Genomic DNA, 6,313 nt, shown 5'->3' on the forward strand with positions numbered 1-6,313 from the left:
AAGCAACACATGCTCAAACATATTTTAATACTAAGCGGAGTATATTTATTACTCTATATATAAGTACTTTGTTTTTTTTGGGGGGCATTTATGTCTGTTATTGGTCCAACAGTGTTGAAATTTTGTTGAAATCGGTAAAATATAGGCGAAAAGGTTGTTTTTCAGATAGTTTTTGAGTTAAATCTGTTAGAAATTTTAAAAAGACGTTAAGTTGTGGAATTTTGGGTGTATCATAGGTTTTTGATTTCTAGCGTCAAAATCATGATTGAAACACTAAATATTTAAAATTGTGAAATCCAAAAATTATAAGATTCTAGCCAAAAATATATATGTTAGCAAAAGTTCTACTTTAGTTAACAATACCAAACATATATACATTTGCCAATACCAAACAAATATGTATTTGCTAGTGATGTTGTCAGATTCTAGGCAAAAATATATATCTTGATGAAATTGTTACTTTGGTTAACAATGCCAAACATATATGCATTGCATGTAATTTGAAGGAAGAAGATTTGACCTAGATAATAGATATAAAGTAGCAATCACATTCAATACACCACTACAGAATGGATAGACAATCTTGCTCAATACTGACACTGCCATGGATTTTCCTAATCTAGAGTTTTGGTCATATATTTGGTAGAACCATATCATATGGAACATATTTTGATGTAGGAGCATCACTTTTTTGTTTTTAAGAAAAATATATCATATGGAACATATTTTGATGTAGGAGCATCACTTTTTTGTTTTTAAGAAAAATATTTCCTATATATATATAGATATATAATTATAATTTTTCATGATTTAAATTGTATTTTTAAATGCATAAATAGATTCAAATTTTAAGTTGATATTTCATACACAAATAGATTCTATGTCTTGAAAATTCTTTTTAGCACTTGGGATTTAGTAAATTACAAAATATAAACTTGCAATTTCACCAAATCTTTGCTAGATTTTACACAAACTTGATTCGAAAATATACTTGAAAATAATTTAAAGCATAGAATAGTGAGACTACTTGAAATGTTTTAACCATACAACATTATTTTTTTAATTGCTTTGTATAATATATACATTTTATTTTTTATTTTTTAACCATATATAATATATACATAATTAACATTGAAATATTTTACTTAACATAGATATTGAAATCTTTTATTTGTGGACCACATTATCCAATTAAAATGGTTTTTTAACATACATATTAAACCAGTATATATCTTTTTAGAAAGATCAAATCTCTTGAGCTTTAAATTTCTTTTAAAGTACATAATTGGAAAAAAAAATTAAGCCACTTTCATCTCTTGAAAAATCTGAATGAGTTAGTGGTTCTTTCTTTAGATACATATAAAATTTGTAATTGTAATTTTGAATGCTATATAGAGTAGATTTCTGGGACAATTGATAAACAAACAAATAAAAAAAAAAAACCTAAACAGGACATTAAGTAATTGACAATATATGGTATATAAATAATTGACATTGATTTTTTTTAAATAACATGTGCATTGAGAGGTTTTATTTATAAACTACATTGTCCACATTAAAATGATTTTTTGTTATTAATATATTTTTAAATATACACCAATATTAATTAATTGTACATATTAAAATATTTTATTGATAATCCAAATTGAAATTTTTTATTATTATGAATATTAATTTTAGATTAAGAATTGAATGAATTACTAGTCTCCCTCTTATTATTTTTATTAGAAGATATTCTTTTTTTTATTTTGTTTATTTTGTTTTTTTTCATTTGGACATTGAATATTTTATTATATATAGCATTAAAATGTATTGTTTTAACGTCTCCTTTCTATATATATATATATGTATGTATCAAGATAAGTTATTTAACATAGATCTTTAAATAGTTTATTTAAATATCATGTTGAAATATTTTTGAAAAATATAGGTTTTAAACATCTTACTCACATGTTTTTTCTTTAATTATCTATTTAACTTCTAATTACCTTTATCTCATTTTAAAGTTGATTTGAAATTATATTGAGACATATAGATATTTTACTTATGATTTAGAGTGAGTGAAATATTTTTACAACATTGGGTTACAATATTAATAAAAAATTGTTCGACCATAATGATATTGAGATTATTGATGTTTTATAATATTTTTAATTAAAACTAACTAAATATACATATTTATTTTTGTCTTTTATTATAAGCGATATTGCTTTTCTATTTAGAAAAAATATATATATTTTTAAGAAATACAGGCCAACTCCATGTTTAACACCAACGAATTCACACATCTCCAATTTGTATAAAAATTTAAACAAACACTATTATAATCAATTTTACACCTATCTTCTTTTTAACCTATATCATAAACCTATATTACATTCTTTACATGATTATGGCACAAAGTTGGAGTCTATAATCTCATTGTGTCTATATTTTTTTGATATAATTGTATTTTTCATTTTTATGAATAGTTTTTTCTTTTCTTCTATTTTTATAAATAGTTTCTTCTTTTCTTCTTTATTCAAAATAATACAACGAAATGAGTTCCTTTTAAAATGTTGAAATTGTGGTTAGTTTAAAGAAACCATGTAAAACTAAATGAGTTGTTTTTAAAAGGTTGAAATGGTTGTTAATTTAAAGAAACTCTTTAAAGTTTAAAACAATTGGTTGTATTTTTATAAGTTTATTTAAATTATTTTTTTTAAAAATAATATAAAAAATGATTCATTACATAAATTTAGCTTAAAAAGAAACAAACTAGGAAGACATCGAAGCAAAGCAAACCCAACTTATTAAAGTAAACGTATAAATTAATAGATGAACATATATTTACCCAAATAAAATAAAAAAAAGGCTAAGAAACCCAATCCGGTGGTTTCATGGTGTACGATCTGTTTCTCTTAATGTTCTACTGGACTGATGTCAAGCTATATACGATATCCCTTTTTGTCAATTCTTTACGACACCCTAACATCGCACTATATAAGCTAAGCAACATGAAATTAATTATGAGAGTATTTTATAGATGTAAAATATAATTTTTTATTATACAAAATTCTTGATTATTATATATTATTTTCATATTTTACGAACGGATCAGATACAATTTATTGGAGGGCTATTTTCTGCACAGTTTTTATGAAAGTTCATTGTGAAATTCACACATATTATTTCAGGTTCTTCGTCGATACAAAACCAAAATTTTGGAAATAATTTATAGCTGAAATATTTCATATTCTTTCTGTTATAGCAAAATATTTTGGTTAATTATGTTTAAAACTTGATTTAGTTAATTCCTTTTGAATTTCAATATAAACAATTTTAAGTAATAAATTTATATAATTTTAATATTTAAAGTATATTCATATTTAAAAGTATATATTTATTAAATATTTTAAAATATATCCAAAATATTAAATAAATTAATTTAAAAACATATTTTTATTAAATATTAAAAAATATATTTAAAATGTTAAATATATAATAAAAAAATATATTCAAAATGATAAATAAATCTATATATTTAAAAGTACATTTTTGAGAATGTAAAATTACTATTTTATCAAAAACCTTATTACTAAATTTATATATTACTAAATTTATATATTTGAAAGTATATTTTTAAGAGTGTAAAATTACTATTTTATCAAAAACCTTATTACTAAATATGAAGAAAACTATAAAAATTAAGTTGAGGCTTTGCCCGGCATTGCTCGATGGCCCCACTCTAGCACTTGATTTTTCTCTCCGCATGTCGAATGCCATTAGGTTATGCTTTCTAACTTTGGCATATTTTATTATTATTATTTGGTTATTGAGTTAGGCTTTCTAATTATTATTTGAGTTAAATATTATGTATTTTAGTTTAATTTTTGGTCAAAGAATAAGTTAATAGAGAGTCAACGGATTGCGTTATATCTACCAGTGACAAAATAATAAGAGTTATATAATGCCGATCATGTTAGAATTTTTTATTTTCTCTCTTATCTCGTATATTCCAGATCACAGACCACAAACTTTATTCTTAAGTCAAACCAAAATGAAGCGTAATTCACAACTTTGTGAAGGGATGAAATCGGACATCTTTAAGTTGATTTCAGATTTTTCAAATATTTAGGAATTTGATGGACATGGCTCGGTTAAAAAATTGACCATGCCTATGTTCATAGGATTCTTAAATATTCGGGGAATCTGCAATAAACTTAAGTTCACCGTATGAAATCGAACACTTGGAATGTCCACGCATCAAAAAATAGATATAGTTAGGTTACTTGAATTAATTAACTAATAGAAATTTAGTAAATTAGTATAGATTTATTTTAATTATAAATTTAATAAGGGTTGAGCTGATTCAAAGGGTCAAATTTTTTTTTATAGTGCAAACTTAAAAAGTTGCACTTCTAAAGATTACATCTTTGTAGGGACTTAAGATGAATCTTTCTATATATTTTTTTTCATTTTTTACATTATATTTATGAAAGTCCCTTGAATACATGGAATCACATAGCTTAAACATGCAATTCCAAAAAATATTTGTTCCATTCAAAATTAACTCTTAATAAAAGAGTTAAAATGTAAAATAATGATAATTGAAAAGTTATACCAATAAGAATTTATTTTTTCACTTACCTATATATAATATATAGACATTATTATTATTAATATTTTAAACTATATATAATAACAATAAATTGTTGACATTGAAATAATTTACTTAATATGAACATTGACATATTTTATTTATGGATTACATTGTCCAAATAAAAAATTTGTTTTTTATTGATATCCATTTCAATCTTTCAATAACTTTTTCTCTTTGCCCATTGAAATATTTTATTGTGGTTCCTATATATACATATATATTTATATATTTTTCTAAAATTGATATTAAAATAAATTAGTTAACATAGATATTAAAATAGTTTATTTATGTATCCAATTTAAATATGAAAATATAAATAATATCAACTTTATTTGTTTTTTGTTTTAATTAATTTAAAAGTTGATATAAAATTATCTTATTTCATATGGACATGGAAATATTTTATTTATAACTTAGGGTGAGAGTGAAATATTTGTACATATATCCTGTGTATTGGGTTGTAATATCAACAACCAATAAAGCAAGCACAATTAGAGTGAAACTACATTTTATAATATTTTTAAGTAAAACTAACCAAACATGTATATTTGTTTTTTAATTTAATTATAGCCGACATTATTTTTTAATTTAAAGAATATTTTTATTTTATTTTAAAATAAAATTACACATCACCCTCATATTAGGCTACAGAATAAACTTCTCCACTTAATACATCGCCCTCATATTAAACTATAAAATAAACTTCTCGACTCAATCACCTTTATCTAATCATAATTTTTATACATGAATTGAAGACTGACCTATCATTTTTCACAATATACTTTTTTGTTTTAGAGCTTCTCAAGTCTCGAATCAACCAACATTAAGTAATCTTAGTTAGAAGGTCTAGCTCAAGAATCAAATATATTCGAGCACTAAGAATTCCATGATAATGGTTGTTGAAAATAGTATGGAATTGAATTAATCCTATCATACATTAAATGACTTATAAATCTGAATGTTAATATCCAGTTCTAATCAACAAAGGTGGTAATAGTTGTATAACTAACATGTATGGGTCACTCAAAAACCTTGAATTTTGGTGTAAAGGATCCCCTAATCACGTTACTGCACTCTATAGTTGTATAACTAACATGTACGGGTCACTCAAAAACCTTGAATATAACTAACATGTATGGGCCACTCAAAAACCTTGAATTTTGGTGTAAAGGATCCCCTAATCACGTTACTGCAATCTAGTGAAACATGCAATACCATTAAATTGTTTGATTTATTAAATTTGTAAGTTTGGGAGGGTTTTCTAATATATTTTCTAGTTTGTTCAATTCGAAATTTGTTGAAATCACGAGTTTAAGTTATTAAATCTTCGTAATCTTAGTGCCACGAGTTTTTTAAGGGTGTTGAATCTATATACATACTCAAAAACCAAATTTTAAATAGCAAAAATCAAGATTTGACCCAAAAAAATATCGCCAACAAAAACCTATAATAGTTAGACAACACTAGTACTAAATAATATTGAGTCACAGTTCCATGGCATAGAATGTCTGAACAAAGAATTGCCATCAAGTTTACACTAAAAACCAACTACCCTATGAAGTGTAACAACCAAATTTTTCTTCAGAGAAGCAAGAGAGAGAAGGGTTATTTTTTGCCTCAACAAAATAATAGAAACTAATTATAGTTGAGGTTTGAGAAATGCATCTAAAA

Source organism: Pinus tabuliformis, chromosome 2_1, assembly GCF_031772625.1.
Source record: "Pinus tabuliformis cultivar Carrire ecotype Pingquan chromosome 2_1, CPIR1, whole genome shotgun sequence".
NCBI lineage: Eukaryota > Viridiplantae > Streptophyta > Pinopsida > Pinales > Pinaceae > Pinus > Pinus tabuliformis.